At 44.3% G+C, this 22,271-nt stretch overlaps 2 non-coding genes and 2 pseudogenes across 2 annotated transcripts; all 4 read right to left on the reverse strand.

The window, feature by feature from the left end:
* Positions 1-1,358: 1,358 nt before the first annotated feature.
* On the reverse strand, positions 1,359-1,546 carry LOC142690564 (U2 spliceosomal RNA). The gene has a single exon (XR_012859319.1). It is a non-coding gene; the product is annotated as a U2 spliceosomal RNA (small nuclear RNA).
* Positions 1,547-8,154: 6,608 nt separating this feature from the next.
* On the reverse strand, positions 8,155-8,323 carry LOC142690612 (U2 spliceosomal RNA; annotated as a pseudogene).
* A 6,647-nt stretch (positions 8,324-14,970) lies between these two features.
* Positions 14,971-15,168, reverse strand: LOC142690630 (U2 spliceosomal RNA). The gene has a single exon (XR_012859359.1). It is a non-coding gene; the product is annotated as a U2 spliceosomal RNA (small nuclear RNA).
* Positions 15,169-21,803: 6,635 nt separating this feature from the next.
* Positions 21,804-21,978, reverse strand: LOC142690551 (U2 spliceosomal RNA; annotated as a pseudogene).
* Between the last annotated feature and the right edge of the window lie 293 nt (positions 21,979-22,271).

Consider the following 22,271-nt stretch of genomic DNA (forward strand, 5'->3'; position numbering starts at 1 on the left):
CAAGACCAGGCAGCACTGACTACAAGTAATCAGAACTACACTTGATCTCAGCCAGAAGGCCGAGAAGCGATAACCCGAATGGGCCGGCCGTTGACCGAGCCTGTCCCATACTGCTGTTCACCCCTTGCAGCGATTCAGCCTACTCCTAGGCAATTCCATGGGGCCCTGCAGGCTCACACACATTTACAGCTACTAAGCGGGAGGTGAATAAAGGCCGGAGAGGAAGCTACACAGGATTTGCTTCTTTTGCTTGCACCACAATGCAGTGCTGAAAGAGGAGGAATCTACATAAAAACGCCTTCCTGGCAACGCCCAAATGCCCTCCTGCCATGCAGATAAACACTGGCAGCGGCAGCAAGTGCATGCCCACAGCCACCCCTTGTTCCTTCACACCTTGTATCAGCTGTAATCCAGTCCAGTCCAGTGCTGCCTGCTGAGCAGCACTGACCAACACTGCCTGGGCCCAGGCTTTTATCTATCTCTGAGGCAGGCCCCATTATGATGTCAGAAAGCTGGCTCTGGAATCCTGAGGGCTCCACTATGACACGTGCAAAGTTCCGTCTGAACTTTATATAAGACGGTGAGGCTCAGTCAGTCACTCAGTGTTGCCTGAGAGGGCAACACTGCAACAGCCGGCCGCCAGGCTGTCTTTTTTTTGCACATTTATTTGCCTCCAGGAGGCCACAAGAGGGAGACAAGGGACTGCAAAATGGAAAATAAGCATCCACCAACTTTACAGACAACTTCTCCTTGCTCCTACAACCTCCATCCTTGCACAGTTTGTTATTCTTCTAGGTAACATAGTAACAAATCCAAATTGCTGCTCTCTTTGTAGGCAAGCAAGGGTTTGTTGCAACTGCAATTCTTACTTCTTCTTGAAATGTAGGGACGACAGTACATTCCATCACATCCATCTAGTGTACACAGGTAGGTCCATTGTGGCGGGTAGGCGGCTGGCTGCTTTAATGGCTGTTTGCTGTTCCCCTACTCCACTCCACTCCACTATTTGACTGTGGTGCTGCATCAATCAGTGGCTGGCTCAGGTGCAGCTCTTTAACTTACCTAGGAGGGAGGGAGGGCGGAGAGAAGACAAGGAAGGTGAATGAGCTGTTCCAATGTGAAATGCCGGAAACACAGAAACACAGAAGACACACACACACACACACACAACAAGAGGTGGCAATGTATTAATTAATTGCATTTAATAAATGAGCTCATTATCACACATGACTGTACAAATGCATTGTCCAACAGGTGTTGAAATAATGGGATTAAAAGGGGAGATCCCATCAGAAAGACAAAAACAATAGCAAACACAAATAGCACTTTTGGAATCTGATTTTAGTCAACACATAAGGGAAGGGTGCACCGGTCCTGGAAATACTGCAATACCAGGTCAATGCGTGGAGTGGACAGAGCAAGCTCTATTTCCATCTCCCTGTTCTAAAAATCCATTTAATATATGGTCCCCAGATAGGGGACGTATCAGATATTAAACTGATAAGAACAGATTTTTTTGAGTTGACTACCCCAACAAAGGAGGTAACCGTTTATTTAAAATTTTTGACATAAAAAGGATTTACAAATTTTTTACATTTTTACAATAAATCAATAAATACACAGGGTTTACAACAATGGTATAATAATAAATACAAGTTATCAGATAAAATCACATAACTTATAAAAGGGCACTTGGTGGCATCAAATTATGGAACTCCATTCACTAAAAAACCATTTTCTACATAAAACAGGAGAGAGTTTTTTATCTAAAAGAAAATACTTGTGCATCTCACTTAAACAAATGGCTAAAACATCATCCACAGTTAAAACGTCATGTTTGAATAAAAGAATGTTTCTGGCCGCCCACAGAGCTGCTTTGACGCAGTTAGTGATCTTCCATGCCATCATTTTTCGGGTCTGTGTTGGGCATTCCAGACATCCATAAAAAACGCCATCGCTAGTAAATCTCTGTAGTCCTGTAATCTTCTGTGCCAAGGGGAGGATTCTTGACCACACCAATTGTGCGTAGTAGCACTGCCAGAAAAGGTGGTAGACTGTCTCATCATCTCTGCAACCTCCCCTTGGACACGCAGCCGAGTTGGTCAGTCCCCTTCGATGCTGGAATGCCCGGCATGGAAGACACTCGTGGGCACAACTCCAGGCCAGATCTTTCTGAGGATTAAAAAGATAATTAATATTTACCATTCTCCATATTTGTTTGCACTTTTGTTCACTAAAATTACTAATGGGGGCTACTAAAACATTTTCTTTTATCTTTTTTAAAACACTTTTACTATTTTGCACGTCTTCAATTCTCTTGCCTTTCAAGTTAAAAAGGTTCACAATTTTCTCTAAAATCTTGTACTGGTCAGGGAGGTTAAAAGCATACGGGGAGCTTAAAACCGTGGAGAACCATCCGTTCCTCTTCATAAAATAACCGGTGTTAAAACGGATAAAATATGACCAGTAGTGATCCTTAAAAACAGCGTTAAGACATGCAGTAAAAAATTTGATTAAAAGAAAGGTCTTTATGTCAGGGAAATCCTTACCACCCATTAGTTTTGGCATCATCACCTTCTCTCTCCTGAGTTTTTCCATTTTGGAGTTCCATAGAAATGTAAAACAAGCTTTATTTATTTTTTTTAATAAAATATCAGGGGGAGGGAAAACCATACTCAAATATAATAAAATCGGTAAAATCACCATTTTCATAATTAAAACTTTTCCCTCCATAGTCAGCTTTCTCAAATTCCACATACAAATCTTTTTATTAACTTTTTGTGCCACCAAGTCCCAACTGTTAAAACCATTGTTTAACTCATTGAAGGAGACCCCTAAAATCTGCACAGTCTCTGACACAGGGACTGGAATGTCCTGTAAAATCATATTGCCAATGTTTAAAATGTTACTTTTATTAAAATTGACTTTAAAACCGGAGGAGCAACAAAACTTATAGATCTGTCTTAAAGTTGTTTGTAGTGATAGGGTGTCCCTACACAGTACCGCGACATCATCCATGTACCCCACTACCTTTGCCTCTAGTCCCCCCCCGCCCGGCAGGGGGACTCCACGTATCTGTTTGCTTTTCCTCAAGGTGCACAGTAGAGGCTCAATTGCACAAATAAAAAGTAGTGGGGACAAGGGACACCCCTGCTTCACTCCGGAATTTAAAAGGACATCCTGTGTTTTAAAACCTTTGACTAAAATCTTGCTAGTGCAGTTGTCATAAAAGGCCTTCAGAGACTGTATAAAACCTTCCGGTATACCCATTTTCTCTAAAACCTTAAAAAGATAAAAGTGTGACACTCTGTCAAAGGCTTTCTCAAAGTCGATTGTTAAAACTGCCATTTTGCCTTTCCTCTCCTTTGTGTCATTAATAACATCTTTTAAAAGGTTCAGGTTATCCCATATGCTCCTCCCGGGTATCCCACAGACCTGGTTGGAGTGAATTATTTTGTTTACGACTGCTTTTAATCTATTTGCACAAATTTTAGCCATTATCTTGTAGTCGCAATTTAGCAGTGTAATTGGTCTCCAGTTTTTAATGTCGGTTTTGTCCCCCTTTTTGTACAGCAGGGACACCTCACCTTTCTTCCAGGACCCCGGGAGGGCTTTTGTTCTAAAAACTTGTGTAAAAAGAGAGTGGAGATCTTCCTTTAAAACACCGTAAAATAGAACATAAAACTCTATGGGTATACCATCAGGACCAGGGACTTTACCTGTTTTAAAACTCTTGGTAGTTTCTAAAATTTCTTGTTCTGAAATCTCCTGTAATAAAAAGTTTTGGGAGACAGGATCTAAAACAGCATCAACCTCCTTCAATGAGTCATTCATAAAAGCATTGTCAATGTTTTTAACATTAAAAAGATCCGCATAAAACCCATGTACCTTTTTTAAAATATTTTGGGTATTTGTTTCACCTTCAATATTATCCAACAGGGTATGCTTATCATTGATTTTCTTAAAAAAGTACCTGGAGCAGGTCTCGTTCTCCTCAAGATGTTTTACCTTACAGCGAAAGATTATTTCCTTTCCCCTCTGCTCCAGGCACTGGGAGATCTCTTTTTTAATCTCAATGATCTCCTTGTCCACCAGCATACCCTGTTCTCTGAATTTATATTGGGTCTGCAGACGGGTATTTAAATTTGCATAAAATTTGCATTTCTCTTTTGCTTTTCTCATCCCAATCTTAATAAAAAAATCTCTTATTTTAACTTTCATTTTTTCCCACCAGGTGACGATGGGCATATTGGGATGTCTTACCCGTCTGCAGCCTTTGTAAAAGGTAATAAAATCAGCTAAAATTTGCGGATCTTCTAAAAGGGATACGTTTAATTTCCAGGCTTTTTTCGGAGTTCTTCTTTGGTTATCACATTTCACTTTAAAATACAATAACTTATGGTCAGAAAAGACGTTTGGGTTAATATCACATTTAAAAGGCAGTATTTGATAAGAGCAGAAGATAAAATCAATCCTGGAGCTGCAGGTCACGTTGCTCCAGGTAACGCCGGCCTCTTCACATAAATCCCTGTTACATTTTTTAAAAACATCGGTGAGTTTAAAATCAGTAACAATATCTTTTAAAATTGACGAGGTCTTGTCGTAGTTCCTGCTTACTGAATTAGAGAACCGGCGTTCCCCCTTTAAAATACAATTAAAATCACCCGCTAAAACAAGTGGTTCTGAATCATTAATAAAAAGGGGTAAAATCTCTAGCATTCTAGCTCTTTCATTTCTCTCAGGAGAACCATAAAAGTTTAAAAACTGCCATTTAATACCGTCTATAAAAGCTTTGACCATTAAAATTCTGCCTGGTAAAATTTCATAAAAACTGTCAATTAAAACGTTCCCTTTAAATAAAATGGCGACACCTGCGGCTTTAGATTCGTTAGACCCGGACCACACCGAAGGTCCGAGTCTCCAATCTCTTTCATATTTTTTATAGTCCATGCGATGTGGGATGCAGCATTCCTGTAGGAAAAAAACTGACGCGGTAAGAATAGAGAGGTAATCAAACAGGGCAGCTCTTCTTGTCTTAGAATGCACGCTTCTTACATTTAAGGAAAGACCACATAACTCAGCCATGAGGAAAAGGGAGAGAGACAGTCTTTATAATCTTACCCGAGGTGGCCTCAGCAGTCCTCCGCATCGCCAGAGACCCCACTAGGACTCTCATAACCTTCGATTCTGGAGTCCACGGAAAAAATAGAGAAGGTAGGAGAGGAACTCCCATCACTTAGCTGACCCCCCGCCAAACCTGAGGCACTAATCATGAAAGGATCCCATATGGACTCCACGGGCAATATTTCATCTGCAGGAGCTTTTTTGGCAGCGACCTCCCCTTCGATAGGGGCAGGAATTGCGCTCCCTGACGTCTCTGGGACCTCCGTCACCTCGGAGGCAGCTGTCCGTGTATCCCCCAACTGGCTAGAAGGGGGTGGACCTTTAGTTGTCACTTTCGGGGGCACGTCCAGTGGTTTCCCTGCCTTCGCCAATGCAGGTACTTCCATCGGCACCCCCGCTGCCACCTCCGAGTACGCCCTACGTCGCTTGTGGTTCGCTGCCGCTCCGCCCGGGTCCTCTGCCTCAGGTACAGGCTGACCCAGCATCTCTTGCGGACCAGTAGGATCAGCTTCATCCGAACTACCTGTCTCCCCAGTTTCCTGGGGGGGCTTTTTCGTCCGCTGATCACTGGATCGACGCTTGTTCCGTCTTTGCTCTTTAGGGTCACCTGTTTGGGGGGGTCTGCTAGAGGTATCCATCTCATCCTGGCCTTCTCCTTGGGGTTCCTCTCCTTCTGGGGGTACGATCTGGCCTGCTGGCTGCTCGGGACGCCTCGGCCGGACCTCGGGTTGTTCCGATCTGTGGGGACAAAATGCAAAAAGGTGACCAACTCGGCTGCAATATCGACACCTTTTCCCCAGAGGGCAAGTTTTGGCCTCGTGCTCAGAGCTGCCACAGTTCCTACAGGTGCTCTCGCAGGACTCATTGGTGTGACCGTACTTTTGGCATTTCCTACAGAATGGAGGCATCCCTGAAAAGTAAAAATCTCCTGCCATATCTCCTAATTTAAAACGTGCTGGCGGCAGCATTATCCCTCCTGTAAAATTGGCATCTCTGTAGCATGTCACTAAGAATCTCCATTTAGAGGTCCAGACCCCAACCTCATTCATGACTTTGCCAATACACTTTACCGTTTTAAAATAGGGGGATAAAAAGGACATCACATCTTTTACGTCAGCAAATGGGCAGTACATCTTAATAACAATCATTTTTGTGATGTCCAAAACATGCTCATAAAAATCCACTCCGTCCAGTCTCGGGTCCTTTTTTACTGCATATGCCGCCAGCAGATCTTGGAATACTCCATTCTGTATAAATGTGATGTCATAGGTTCTTCTTCTTGGGTAGTCCTGCACTGCCAAAATCTCCCTCTTTTGGACATTGAAAATGCCAACAAGCACGGTCTCCACCACGAATTTCAAGCCACAAGTCGTCGCCTTCTCCTCCGAAAGAATAACTCGCACGGTATTCTTAATCCGGGCATACGCCGGTATGTCACCTGGATTTTCATCCATAGTGAATCTTTTATTTTTTTGGAATAGTCACGCCACCCGTCGGTGACGTAACGTCTACGCAGCCTCCCCTTTTCGGCCGAAGCCTACACGGGGGTATGTGGATCGCAACTCGTTGCTCAGGACTAAGCCTCTCTCCCAAATAGCAGCACGGGGGTGAAGTCCAGGCGAACCTGGACGATCCCCCGAGGCCGAGAGAGAGGGTACCTGAGCACCTCCTAACCAAGACCAGGCAGCACTGACTACAAGTAATCAGAACTACACTTGATCTCAGCCAGAAGGCCGAGAAGCGATAACCCGAATGGGCCGGCCGTTGACCGAGCCTGTCCCATACTGCTGTTCACCCCTTGCAGCGATTCAGCCTACTCCTAGGCAATTCCATGGGGCCCTGCAGGCTCACACACATTTACAGCTACTAAGCGGGAGGTGAATAAAGGCCGGAGAGGAAGCTACACAGGATTTGCTTCTTTTGCTTGCACCACAATGCAGTGCTGAAAGAGGAGGAATCTACATAAAAACGCCTTCCTGGCAACGCCCAAATGCCCTCCTGCCATGCAGATAAACACTGGCAGCGGCAGCAAGTGCATGCCCACAGCCACCCCTTGTTCCTTCACACCTTGTATCAGCTGTAATCCAGTCCAGTCCAGTGCTGCCTGCTGAGCAGCACTGACCAACACTGCCTGGGCCCAGGCTTTTATCTATCTCTGAGGCAGGCCCCATTATGATGTCAGAAAGCTGGCTCTGGAATCCTGAGGGCTCCACTATGACACGTGCAAAGTTCCGTCTGAACTTTATATAAGACGGTGAGGCTCAGTCAGTCACTCAGTGTTGCCTGAGAGGGCAACACTGCAACAGCCGGCCGCCAGGCTGTCTTTTTTTTGCACATTTATTTGCCTCCAGGAGGCCACAAGAGGGAGACAAGGGACTGCAAAATGGAAAATAAGCATCCACCAACTTTACAGACAACTTCTCCTTGCTCCTACAACCTCCATCCTTGCACAGTTTGTTATTCTTCTAGGTAACATAGTAACAAATCCAAATTGCTGCTCTCTTTGTAGGCAAGCAAGGGTTTGTTGCAACTGCAATTCTTACTTCTTCTTGAAATGTAGGGACGACAGTACATTCCATCACATCCATCTAGTGTACACAGGTAGGTCCATTGTGGCGGGTAGGCGGCTGGCTGCTTTAATGGCTGTTTGCTGTTCCCCTACTCCACTCCACTCCACTATTTGACTGTGGTGCTGCATCAATCAGTGGCTGGCTCAGGTGCAGCTCTTTAACTTACCTAGGAGGGAGGGAGGGCGGAGAGAAGACAAGGAAGGTGAATGAGCTGTTCCAATGTGAAATGCCGGAAACACAGAAACACAGAAGACACACACACACACACACAACAAGAGGTGGCAATGTATTAATTAATTGCATTTAATAAATGAGCTCATTATCACACATGACTGTACAAATGCATTGTCCAACAGGTGTTGAAATAATGGGATTAAAAGGGGAGATCCCATCAGAAAGACAAAAACAATAGCAAACACAAATAGCACTTTTGGAATCTGATTTTAGTCAACACATAAGGGAAGGGTGCACCGGTCCTGGAAATACTGCAATACCAGGTCAATGCGTGGAGTGGACAGAGCAAGCTCTATTTCCATCTCCCTGTTCTAAAAATCCATTTAATATATGGTCCCCAGATAGGGGACGTATCAGATATTAAACTGATAAGAACAGATTTTTTTTTAAGTTGGCTACCCCTTTTCAGGGGTGTCAATGATTTATTTCATGATAAAAAATACAGTTTACAATAAAACCAACTTTTGTACAAATGAATAACAATAAAATCAATATTTCATTGCATTACATTACATAAAAGGGACATGGTGGCAAATCTTTATATGTTGGAGTTCCATTCTTTCACAAACCATTTATTAAGAAGGGTGGCATTTCTTTTTTTGTCTAATAAATAATAAATGTACATTTCGCTAAAACAAAGACCTAAAACATCATCAGTAGATAAAACATCGTGCTTAAAAATCAGGATGTTCCTGGCCTTCCATAGAGCTTCTTTGGCGCAATTCATCGTCTTCCACGCTATTATCTTTTGGCTCGCGGTTGGGCATCCAAATAGTCCATATAAAATATCTTCATAATTCAAGTCTTTCAGGTCTGCCATCTTTACCAAAAGAGGGAATATTTTTTTCCAAAATTTCTTCGCAAAATCACACGTCCAAAAAATGTGTCGAATCGTTTCCTCGGCCTGGCAGCCTTCCCTCGGGCAGACGGCAGACCTCGCGAGCCTCCTTCTGTATTGGAATGCCCGGCATGGAAGACATTGATGAATGCAGCTCCAGGCCAGGTCCATCTGTGTATTAAAAAGATAAAACACATTAATAATTTTGAAGATAAAAGCACTTCGTTCCTCATTAAAATTCTCAATCCTGCTGACCGTCTCACTTTCTCTTAGGTCTTTAATTAATTTTTTACTATTTTTCAGCTCATTTACATTTTTTCCCTTCAGGTTGAATAAGGTCACTATCTTTTCTAAAATCACATAGTTTATTGAGAGTTTAAAAGCGTAAGGTGAGGATAAAACAATGTTGAACCACCCAAACCTTCGCATTAAAAACCCTGTATTAAAACGTAAAAAATAGGACCAATAATGTTCTTTAAAAAGGGAATTAAAACAGAAACTGAAGAACTTGATTAAAAGAAACCTGTTAAAATTCGGAAAATCTTTGCCACCCTTCGGTTTGGATTTCATCACAATCTCTCTTTTAAGTTTCTCCATTCTGGAACTCCAAAAGAAGGTAAAACATGCTTTAGTAATTTTTTGCAATAAAACCGTGGGGGGAGGGAAAACCATACTGAGATATAAAAGCAGGGGTAAAATGACCATTTTAATAATTAAAACTTTTCCCTCCATGGTAAGTTTTCTCATGTTCCACATACATATTTTTTGATTTACCTTCTGCGCCACCATGTCCCAACTGATAAAACCATTATCGCACTCACTGAAGGAGACACCTAAAATCGTAATATTATCTGACACAGGGACGGGTATGTCTCTAAAAGCCATGCTTCCTATATTTAAAATATTACTTTTGTCGAAGTTCACCTTAAAACCGGAAGCACAGCAATAAAACTCAATTTGTCTGAGGGTTCTCTGAAGCGACAGGGTGTCCCTGCAAAAAACCGCTACATCGTCCATGTACCCCACTGCTTTAGCCTCTACGCCGCCACCCCCGGGCAGGGGGACTCCACGTATTAACTTATCGCGGCGAATTGTACACAGTAGAGGCTCTAATGCGCAAATAAAAAGCAGTGGGGACAAGGGACACCCCTGCTTCACCCCTGAGTCTAAAATCACGTCCTGTGTCTTAAAACCATTCACTAAAATTTTGCTTGTGCAATCTTTATAAAAGGCTTTAAGTGATAATAAAAATCCTTCAGGTATACCCATACGCTCTAAAACCTTAAAAAGATAAAAATGAGAGACACGGTCGAACGCCTTCTCGAAGTCTATAGATAAAATGGCTAATTTACCTCTTCTAGACCTCGTGTCCTCAATCACATCTTTTACCAGGTTAAGATTATCCCAGATGCTGCGGCCTGGCACCCCACACACCTGGTTAGAGTGTACAATGTGGGGTATTATGGCTTTTAATCTATTTGCGCACACTTTTGCCATTATTTTATAGTCGCTATTCAGAAGGGTTATTGGTCTCCAGTTCTTCAAAACTGCGATGTCACCTTTCTTATGTAGCAGGGAGACCTCACCCTTCCGCCAGGACTTAGGCAGCATCTTGGAATTAAAAACTTCATAAAAAAGGCTAAAAAGATCCTCTTTTAAAATGTCATAAAATTTGACATAAAACTCACTGGGTATACCGTCCGGTCCGGGAACTTTTCCGGCTTTAAAACTCTTTACCGTTTCTAAAACCTCCTGCTCCGTCAGCTCCTGTAATAAAAAATTCTGGGAGACAGGGTCTAAAACAGTAGTAATCTCCTTCAGTGAGTCACGCATAAAATTATGATCCACAGTTTTAACACTAAAAAGGTCAGCATAAAACTCATGAACTTTACTTAAAATACCCTGTACATCTGACACACCTTCAATATTTTTAATAATAGCCTTTTTATTGTTAATTTTTTTAAAAAAGTACCTGGAGCAGGTCTCATTCTCCTCCACATGCTGAATTTTGGAACGAAAAATGATTTCTTTGCCTTTCTGCTCCAGGCACTGAGCTATTTCTTTTTTTAAATTAGTGATGTCAGTTTTAACGTCAATTTCATTATCTCTCATCTTGTACAGGGTCTGCAGACGGGTGCTGAGAATTTTAAAAAAAGCATGTTTTTCTCTGGCTTTCGCCACGCTCTTTTTAATAAAAAATTCCTTTATTCTTTTTTTCATTTTCTCCCACCATGCACTGATGGGAGTACGCATGTCTCTCCCCCGCCTGCATTTTTGGTAAAATTCAATAAAATCAGTAAAAACCTGTGGATCATCTAAAAGGGAAACATTTAACTTCCAGGACTTCTTACACACCGGTTTATTAAAATCACGCTTTACATAAAATGATAAAAGCTTGTGATCTGAGAAAACATTAGTTAAAACTTCACAATTAAAAGGCAGTACATTCTCATTACAAAAAATAAAATCTATCCTGGAGCTACAGGTGGCGTTGCTCCAGGTAACGCCGGCTTCCTCTGGGCTGCTCCTATTACATTCTTTGTACAAATCTGTTAATTTAAAATCATTTACAATATCTTTGAGCAGTCCAGAGGTCTTATCGTAATTCCTACTTGTAGTACTGGTAAGCCGGCGTTCCCCCCTCAGGATACAGTTAAAATCACCTGCGAGGATAAAAGGCTCAGTTGTATTAATAAAAAGAGGTAACATTTCTAGCATCTCTGCTCTCTCCTTTTTGTCAGGTGAGCCGTAAAAATTTAAAAACTGCCATTTTACGCCGTCAATAAAAGCTTTAACCAATAAAATACGTCCTGGAAGAATCTCTTGAATAAAATCAATAAAAACGTTTCCCTTAAAAAGAATGGCGACCCCTGCTGATCTGGACTCGTTAGATCCAGACCAGACTGATGGACCATACTTCCAATCCTCTTTGTATTTATGGTACTTCATTGCATGGGGAATGCCGCACTCCTGCAGGAAAAAAACAGAGGCTGCCAGGCCAGATAAAAAACTGAAGAGAGCAACCCTTCTGACTTTGGACTTGGCGCCCCTCACGTTGAGGGAGATCCCCTTTATTTCAGACATCGTGGAGTTTTAATTGTGTTAGTCTTGATTTTAAAAAATAAATAATCGTGTTACTTAAAATCAGACTTGGCCTCCACCAGCAATACCAGAAATCTCGCTTGAACTCATCTCCCCGCCCTCGTCTGACTCTAGCGAGAAAGGGGATGATTCAGGAGAGGAACTACCTTCCGTGAGCGTCGAGCCAACAGCCCTCATCTCGTATACAGGGAGTCCAGATTCACACAGCCTTACCTGGGTCTCTAACGGCTGACCATATAGGTCTGTATCGGGTGGGTCCCCCAAGGGCCCCGCCGCTCCCCCCTGAGGCCGTGCAGGCCGTGCAGGCCGTTCTAGAGGGGGAGGTTGCGCACATGGCGGGGTGTCGGTTGGCTCGGGGGGAACAGTGCCCACCCTCCTCACCAGTAACGACGAGGGGGCGGTCCTAGGAGGAGCCTCACTTTGCTTTACGGACGTATCCATTTGCTCCTCCCCTGTCACCCCCCTACCGGCACGCTCCTGTTTACCCTTTTTACGGGGACCCACTTTCAGCCAACCTTCCTCTTCAGACTCCGTATCTAGAGACCCAGGATTGGGAGCAGGCCCGGCATCCACTGAGCAACCAGCACTCTGGGATGCCTCAGTTATCTCACTGGCCTGCCCCTTCTCAGCCTTACGTTTGGCTTGGCGTTTTTCCTTCGCACTGGACTCCCTTCTCTCCTCTGAGGCTGTTGGCTGTGAGGTACCTGCTTTGGCTCCAACAGACCGTACCCTTGAAGCCCAGGTACCCCGCTGCTCCTTTGCAGCACTGGCTTGTTCCTCTCCCTGAGGGTGGGGCTGGTCCGCTGGTGGAGCACGTGGGGGCGCCCCGGGTTGCTCTTCTTCTCCGCTTCGGTACCTATGAGGACAAGAAAAATACAAGTGACCAGTTTTTTGACAAAAGTTGCATTTTTTTTCTTCTGTGCACTCCCTTATATTGTGCTCTTTGCTTCCACAGTTTCTGCAGGTGACATCGCAGTTAAAACTGGTATGTCCATAGGTACCACAAGCCCTGCAGAAGTTTGGCATCCCTGAGAAGTAGAGGTCGCCATTCACATTTCCAATTTTAAAACGAGCCGGTGGTAATCTCGTTTCTTGGGTGGAGGGGTCCTTAATCAGCGTAACTAAAAACTTCCATTTGGCGGTCCACACTCCACACTCGTTCATCACTTTCCCCAGGAGTTTGACATTTTTGAAGTAGGCAGCTAGAAATGCTGCCACTTCCATATCTCTCACATATGGGGAATACATTTTAATCACCACGAGTTTGGTTATTTCAAATTCATGCTCTACTACCTTGACTCCCGCTGCTACGAGTTCACCTTGTTTCCTCTCAGCTCGGTCCATAGCATCACGGAGTATTCCTTCTCCCATGAAGGTGACATCGTAGATTCCTCGCTTCGGGTAGTCCTGGATAGCCAAGAGCTCGTTCTTGTGGACCGCCAGCAGATCTTCCAAAATGGCGTGGACTAAAAATTTAATACCACGGGGACCGCCTCCACCCTCTGCCACGATAAATCGTGCAGAATTCTTAAGCCGGGCGTACACCGGCACCGCATCGGGTTCGCCTGCCATTAGCGTGGCCAGGTCGAACCGCACAGCTTTCGCTGCGCCCCTTGTCTTACGGAGACCAAGGGGCTGGGGGGGATCGCAACTCGTTGCTCAGGACTAAGCCTCTCTCCCAAATAGCAGCACGGGGGTGAAGTCCAGGCGAACCTGGACGATCCCCCGAGGCCGAGAGAGAGGGTACCTGAGCACCTTCTGACCAAAAACCTCCTGTATAAATACACTTGGTCTTAGCCAAAAGGCCGAGAAGCGATAACCCGAATGGGCCGGCCGTTGACCGAGCCTGTCCCATACTGCTGTTCACCCCTTGCAGCGATTCAGCCTACTCCTAGGCAATTCCATGGGGCCCTGCAGGCTCACACACATTTACAGCTACTAAGCGGGAGGTGAATAAAGGCCGGAGAGGAAGCTACACAGGATTTGCTTCTTTTGCTTGCACCACAATGCAGTGCTGAAAGAGGAGGAATCTACATAAAAACGCCTTCCTGGCAACGCCCAAATGCCCTCCTGCCATGCAGATAAACACTGGCAGCGGCAGCAAGTGCATGCCCACAGCCACCCCTTGTTCCTTCACACCTTGTATCAGCTGTAATCCAGTCCAGTCCAGTGCTGCCTGCTGAGCAGCACTGACCAACACTGCCTGGGCCCAGGCTTTTATCTATCTCTGAGGCAGGCCCCATTATGATGTCAGAAAGCTGGCTCTGGAATCCTGAGGGCTCCACTATGACACGTGCAAAGTTCCGTCTGAACTTTATATAAGACGGTGAGGCTCAGTCAGTCACTCAGTGTTGCCTGAGAGGGCAACACTGCAACAGCCGGCCGCCAGGCTGTCTTTTTTTTGCACATTTATTTGCCTCCAGGAGGCCACAAGAGGGAGACAAGGGACTGCAAAATGGAAAATAAGCATCCACCAACTTTACAGACAACTTCTCCTTGCTCCTACAACCTCCATCCTTGCACAGTTTGTTATTCTTCTAGGTAACATAGTAACAAATCCAAATTGCTGCTCTCTTTGTAGGCAAGCAAGGGTTTGTTGCAACTGCAATTCTTACTTCTTCTTGAAATGTAGGGACGACAGTACATTCCATCACATCCATCTAGTGTACACAGGTAGGTCCATTGTGGCGGGTAGGCGGCTGGCTGCTTTAATGGCTGTTTGCTGTTCCCCTACTCCACTCCACTCCACTATTTGACTGTGGTGCTGCATCAATCAGTGGCTGGCTCAGGTGCAGCTCTTTAACTTACCTAGGAGGGAGGGAGGGCGGAGAGAAGACAAGGAAGGTGAATGAGCTGTTCCAATGTGAAATGCCGGAAACACAGAAACACAGAAGACACACACACACACACACAACAAGAGGTGGCAATGTATTAATTAATTGCATTTAATAAATGAGCTCATTATCACACATGACTGTACAAATGCATTGTCCAACAGGTGTTGAAATAATGGGATTAAAAGGGGAGATCCCATCAGAAAGACAAAAACAATAGCAAACACAAATAGCACTTTTGGAATCTGATTTTAGTCAACACATAAGGGAAGGGTGCACCGGTCCTGGAAATACTGCAATACCAGGTCAATGCGTGGAGTGGACAGAGCAAGCTCTATTTCCATCTCCCTGTTCTAAAAATCCATTTAATATATGGTCCCCAGATAGGGGACGTATCAGATATTAAACTGATAAGAACAGATTTTTTTTTCAGTTGGCTACCCCCTCGCGGGGGTGTCAATGATTTATTTATAAAAATTTCAATTTTACAATAAAACACATTTTAGTTACATAGATAAATACAAAGAATTTTTACATTGTAACAATAGTAAAATCAAAATTTTTTCATAAAATTTTTGTAGAGGGACATGGGGCAAATCTTTATTTATTTGGAGTTCCAGTCAGTCACAAACCATTTATTTAGAAGGGTGGCATTCCTTTTTTTGTCTAGTAAAAAATAAATATACATCTCACTAAAACAAAGACCTAAAACATCATCAACCGATAAAACGTCGTGCTTAAAAAGGAGGATGTTCCTGGCCTTCCATAGAGCTTCTTTGGCGCAATTCATCGTCTTCCATGCAATTATCTTCTGACTCGCGGTTGGGCATCCAAAAAGTCCATATAAAATATCTTCATAGTTTAAGTCCTTTAGGTCTGCCATCTTCACCAAAAGAGGGAATATTTTTTTCCAAAATTGTTTTGCAAAGTCACATGTCCAAAAAATATGTCTTATAGTTTCCTCGGCCTGGCAGCCTTCCCTCGGGCAGACGGCAGACCTCGCGAATCCTCTTCTGTACTGGAATGCCCGGCATGGAAGACATTGATGAACGCAGCTCCAGGCCAGGTCCATCTGTGCATTAAAAAGATAAAACACATTACTCATTTTGAAAATAAAAGCACATCGTTGCGTATTAAAATTCTCTACATTGCTGACCGTCTCGCTCTCTCTCAGGTCTTTAATTATTTTCTTGCTGTTTTTAAGTTCGTTCACGGTCTTCCCTTTTAAATTGAAGAGAGCCACTATTTTTTCTAAAATTACGTAATTCGCTGGTAATTTAAAAGCGTATGGTGAGGATAAAATTATGTTGAACCAACCAAACCTCCGCATAAAAAACCCAGTATTAAAACGTAAAAAGTAAGACCAATAGTGCTCTTTAAAAAGGGAATTAAAACAGAAACTAAAGAACTTAATTAAAAGAAACCTATTAAAATCAGGAAAATCTTTGCCACCCTTTGGTTTGGACTTTATTACCGTTTCTCGTTTCAATTTCTCCATCCTGGAACTCCAAAAGAAGGTAAAACATGCTTTTGTTATTTTTCGTAATAAAACTGTTGGGGGAGGGAACACCATGCTTGTGTATAAAAGAAGGGGTAAAATGACCATTTTTATGATTAAAATTTTTCCCTCCATAGTGAGTTTCCTCATATTCCACATACAAATTTTATTGTTTACCTTCTGCGCCACCATGTCCCAACTTATAAAACCATTGTCGTGCTCACTGAAGGAGATACCTAAAACTTTAATAGTATCTGACACAGGAACGGGTACGTCTCTAAAAACCATGCTTCCTATGCTTAAAATATTACTTTTGCTGAAGTTTATTCTAAAACCGGAAGCACAGCAATAAAACTCAATTTGTTTTAGGGCTTTCTGAAGCGAGAGGGTGTCCCTACAAAGTATCGCCACATCATCCATGTACCCCACTGCTTTAGCCTCTATGCCGCCTCCCCCTGGCAGGGGGACTCCACGTATCTGTTTGTCCCGGCGTATTGCGCATAGCAGAGGCTCTAGTGCACATATGAAAAGCAGTGGGGACAAGGGACACCCCTGCTTCACCCCAGAGTTTAAAAGAACGTCCTGTGTCTTAAAACCATTTACTAAAATTTTGCTTGTGCAATCTTTATAAAAGGCTTTAATAGATAATAAAAAACCTTCAGGTATACCCATCCGCTCTAAAACCTTAAAAAGATAAAAGTGCGATACTCGGTCGAAAGCTTTTTGAAAATCTATGGATAAAATGGCTAATTTTCCGTTTCTAGATTTTGTGTCTTCAATCGCATCTTTTATTAAATTAATATTATCCCAGATGCTACGGCCTGGCACCCCACACACCTGGTTAGAGTGTATGATGTGGGGTACTATGGCTTTTAAACGGTTTGCGCATAGTTTTGCCATTATTTTGTAGTCACTATTCAGAAGGGTTATTGGTCTCCAATTCTCTAAAACTGCGATGTCACCTTTCTTGTATAGCAAGGAGACCTCACCCTTCCGCCAGGACTTAGGCAGCATCTTGGAATGAAAGACTTCGGTAAAAAGGTTTAAGAGATCATCTTTTAAAATATCATAAAATTTGACATAAAACTCGCTGGGTATACCGTCCGGGCCAGGAACTTTACCTGCTTTAAAACTCTTCACTGTCTCTAAAATCTCCTGCTCCGACAGTTCCTGCAATAAAAAATTCTGGGAGACAGGGTCTAAAACAGTGGTAATCTCCTTCAGCGAGTCACGCATAAAATCACGATCCACAGTTTTCACATTAAAAAGGTCAGTATAAAACTCATGAACTTTACTTAAAAGACCCTGTACATCCGACACCCCATCAATATTTTTAAGAATAGCTTTTTTATTGTTCATTTTCTTAAAAAAGTACCTGGAGCAGGTCTCGTTCTCTTCCACGTGTTGTATCCTAGAACGAAAAATAATTTCTTTGCCTTTCTGCTCCAGGCACTGAGCTATCTCTTTTTTTAAGTTGGTGATGTCGTCTTTTACATCTATCTCATGCTCTCTCATCTTGTACAGGGTCTGTAGGCGGGTGTTAAGGATTTTAAAAAAAGCCTGCTTCTCTCTGGCTTTTGCCACACTTTTTTTAATAAAAAATTCTTTTATTTTTCTTTTCATTTTCTCCCACCATTCAGTGATGGGAGCCCGTGTGTCTCTCACCCGCCTACTCTCTTTGTAAAATTCAATAAAATCGGTAAAAACCTGTGGATCATCTAAAAGGGAAACATTTAACTTCCAGGACTTTTTACTAATAATGTTATTAAAATCACGCTTTACATAAAATGATAAAAGCTTGTGATCAGAAAACACATTGGTTAAAACTTCACATTTAAAAGGCAGTAGATTCTCGTTACAAAAAATAAAATCTATCCTGGAGCTACAGGTGGCGTTGCTCCAGGTAACGCCGGCTTCCTCTGGACTGCTCCTGTTACATTCTTTATAAACGTCTTTTAACTTAAAATCACCCACCATATCTTTGAGCAGTCCAGAGGTCTTATCATAGTTCCTGCTTGTAGCACTGGTAAGCCGGCGTTCCCCTCTCAGGATACAATTAAAATCACCTGCGAGGATAAAAGGCTCAGTCGTGTTAATAAAAAGAGGTAAAATCGCTAACATTTCTTCTCTTTTATTTTTGTCAGGTGAGCCATAAAAATTTAAGAACTGCCATTTCACACCGTCAATAAAAGCCTTAACCAATAAAATACGTCCTGGAAGGATCTCTTGGATAAAATCGATTAAAACGTTTCCCTTAAAAAGAATGGCGACCCCTGCTGATCTGGACTCGTTAGATCCAGACCAGACTGATGGACCATACTTCCAATCCTCTTGGTATTTATGGTACTTCATCATATGGGGAATGCCGCACTCCTGCAGGAAAAAAACAGAGGCTGCCAGGCCAGCTAAAAAGCTGAAGAGAGCAACCCTTCTAACTTTGGACTTGGCGCCCCTCACGTTGAGGGAGATTCCCTTTACTTCAGACATTGTGGAGATTAAAATAACGTCTTGATTTTAAAATAATAAATATTCGTGGAACTTAAAATCAGACATTTCCTCCACCAGCATTACCAGAATTCTCGTTTGCGCTCATATCCCCACCCTCGTCCGAATCGCCTGCAAAGAGGGACGAAAAGGGAGAGGAACTACCTTCACTGAGAGCCGTGCCAGCAACTCTTATCTCGTACAAGGGGAGCCCACTCTCGCTTAGCGTCACCTGGGTCTCAACTGGGTGACCACGTAGGTCCATTTCGGGTGGGTCCCCCAAGGGCCCCGCCTCTCCCCCCAGGCTCTGTTGACGCCGTCTTAGAGGGGGAGGTTGCGCACACGGCGGGGTGTCCGGTATCTGGGAGGGAACAGTGCCCACCCTCCTCACCAGGTCAGGCGAGGAGGTGGTCCTAGGAGGAGCCCCACTTTTCTTCACGGATGTGTCCATCTGCTCCTCCCCTGATTCCCTCCTACCAGCACGCTCCTGTTTTCCCTTTTTTCGGGGACCCACCGCTACCCAGTTCTCCTGCTCGGAGTCAGACTCCTGAGACCCAGGTACAGGAGCAGGCCCGGCACCCACTGGACAACCAGCCCTCTGGGATGCCACAGTATCATTGGTGGCCTGCTCCTTTTCCGCCTTCCTCTTAGCTTGCCTTTTATCTTTGGCGCTGGGCTCCATCCTTTCCTCAGAGGTTGCTGGCTGCGAGGCACCCGCTTTGGCTCCATTATTCCGCACCACTGAAGCCCAGGTGCCTCGCTGCTCCTTCGCGGCCCCGGCATGCTCCTCTCCCCGGGGGTGGGACTGGTCCGCTGGTGGAGCACGTGGGGGCGCCTCGGGTTGCTCATATTCTTCGCCTCGGTACCTATGGGGACAAGAATAGTACAGATGACCAGTTTTTTGGCAAAAATTACATTTTTTCTCTTGTGAGCATTCTCTTATATTGTGCTCTTTGCTTCCACAGTTTCTACAGGTGACATCGCAGTTAAAACTGGTATGTCCATAGGTACCGCAGGCCCTGCAGAAGTTTGGCATCCCTGAAAAATAGAGGTCGCCATTCACATTTCCAATTTTAAAACGAGCCGGTGGTAATCTCGTTTCTTGGGTGGAGGGGTCCTTTATCAAAGTCACTAAAAACTTCCACTTGACGGTCCACACTCCACACTCGTTCATAACTCTCCCCAATAGTTTGACGTTCTTGAAGTAGGCAGCTAGAAATGCTGCCACTTCCATATCCTTCACATATGGGGAGTACATTTTAATCACAACGAGTTTGGTAATTTCAAAGGCATGTTCTATTACCTGGACTCCCGCTACCACGAGTTCACCTTTTCTCCTCTCAGCTCGGTCCATGGCATCACGGAGGATTCCTTCTCCCATAAAGGTTACATCAAATATTCCTCGTTTCGGGTAGTCCTGGATAGCCAAAATCTCGTTTTTGTGGACCGCCAGTAGTTCTTCCAAGATCGTGTTGACCAAAAATTTCACGCCACGTGGACCGCCTCCACCCTCTGCCACGATAAATCGGGCAGAGTTCTTTAGCCGGGCATACACCGGCACCGCATCTGGCTCGCCTGCCATTTCCGTGGCCAGGCCGAACCGCACAGCAAAATGCTGCGCCCTATGGGGTCCTGAGACGTACCAAAGGGCTGGGGGGGGGATCGCAACTCGTTGCTCAGGACTAAGCCTCTCTCCCAAATAGCAGCACGGGGGTGAAGTCCAGGCGAACCTGGACGATCCCCCGAGGCCGAGAGAGAGGGTACCTGAGCACCTTCTGACTAAAAACCTCCTGTATAAATACACTTGGTCTTAGCCAAAAGGCCGAGAAGCGATAACCCGAATGGGCCGGCCGTTGACCGAGCCTGTCCCATACTGCTGTTCACCCCTTGCAGCGATTCAGCCTACTCCTAGGCAATTCCATGGGGCCCTGCAGGCTCACACACATTTACAGCTACTAAGCGGGAGGTGAATAAAGGCCGGAGAGGAAGCTACACAGGATTTGCTTCTTTTGCTTGCACCACAATGCAGTGCTGAAAGAGGAGGAATCTACATAAAAACGCCTTCCTGGCAACGCCCAAATGCCCTCCTGCCATGCAGATAAACACTGGCAGCGGCAGCAAGTGCATGCCCACAGCCACCCCTTGTTCCTTCACACCTTGTATCAGCTGTAATCCAGTCCAGTCCAGTGCTGCCTGCTGAGCAGCACTGACCAACACTGCCTGGGCCCAGGCTTTTATCTATCTCTGAGGCAGGCCCCATTATGATGTCAGAAAGCTGGCTCTGGAATCCTGAGGGCTCCACTATGACACGTGCAAAGTTCCGTCTGAACTTTATATAAGACGGTGAGGCTCAGTCAGTCACTCAGTGTTGCCTGAGAGGGCAACACTGCAACAGCCGGCCGCCAGGCTGTCTTTTTTTTGCACATTTATTTGCCTCCAGGAGGCCACAAGAGGGAGACAAGGGACTGCAAAATGGAAAATAAGCATCCACCAACTTTACAGACAACTTCTCCTTGCTCCTACAACCTCCATCCTTGCACAGTTTGTTATTCTTCTAGGTAACATAGTAACAAATCCAAATTGCTGCTCTCTTTGTAGGCAAGCAAGGGTTTGTTGCAACTGCAATTCTTACTTCTTCTTGAAATGTAGGGACGACAGTACATTCCATCACATCCATCTAGTGTACACAGGTAGGTCCATTGTGGCGGGTAGGCGGCTGGCTGCTTTAATGGCTGTTTGCTGTTCCCCTACTCCACTCCACTCCACTATTTGACTGTGGTGCTGCATCAATCAGTGGCTGGCTCAGGTGCAGCTCTTTAACTTACCTAGGAGGGAGGGAGGGCGGAGAGAAGACAAGGAAGGTGAATGAGCTGTTCCAATGTGAAATGCCGGAAACACAGAAACACAGAAGACACACACACACACACACAACAAGAGGTGGCAATGTATTAATTAATTGCATTTAATAAATGAGCTCATTATCACACATGACTGTACAAATGCATTGTCCAACAGGTGTTGAAATAATGGGATTAAAAGGGGAGATCCCATCAGAAAGACAAAAACAATAGCAAACACAAATAGCACTTTTGGAATCTGATTTTAGTCAACACATAAGGGAAGGGTGCACCGGTCCTGGAAATACTGCAATACCAGGTCAATGCGTGGAGTGGACAGAGCAAGCTCTATTTCCATCTCCCTGTTCTAAAAATCCATTTAATATATGGTCCCCAGATAGGGGACGTATCAGATATTAAACTGATAAGAACAGATTTTTTGATTGAAAAATGCTTTATTGACAATCAATCGTCATCATACAAACATTACTGCGACGCAGCGCAAGCCATGAAGCAGCAAATAATAAATAATAACAGTCGTCAAACATAACATAACATGACAGTATAATACACAGTACAGGCTAGCCTATGCTATACATTACACCACATGCTACACTAACATTCTTGCATTCACTAAAGCCAAACAACAAAGCATTACAGACAAGTGATGGGATAGGGGAGTGGGTAGGAGGGGATAGGGAAGCGGGAAATCACAGGCCCGAAGCTTTATTGAAAGACAACACACAAGAA

This window comes from Rhinoderma darwinii (assembly GCF_050947455.1).
Source record: "Rhinoderma darwinii isolate aRhiDar2 chromosome 5 unlocalized genomic scaffold, aRhiDar2.hap1 SUPER_5_unloc_34, whole genome shotgun sequence".
Classification (NCBI taxonomy): Eukaryota; Metazoa; Chordata; class Amphibia; order Anura; family Rhinodermatidae; genus Rhinoderma; species Rhinoderma darwinii.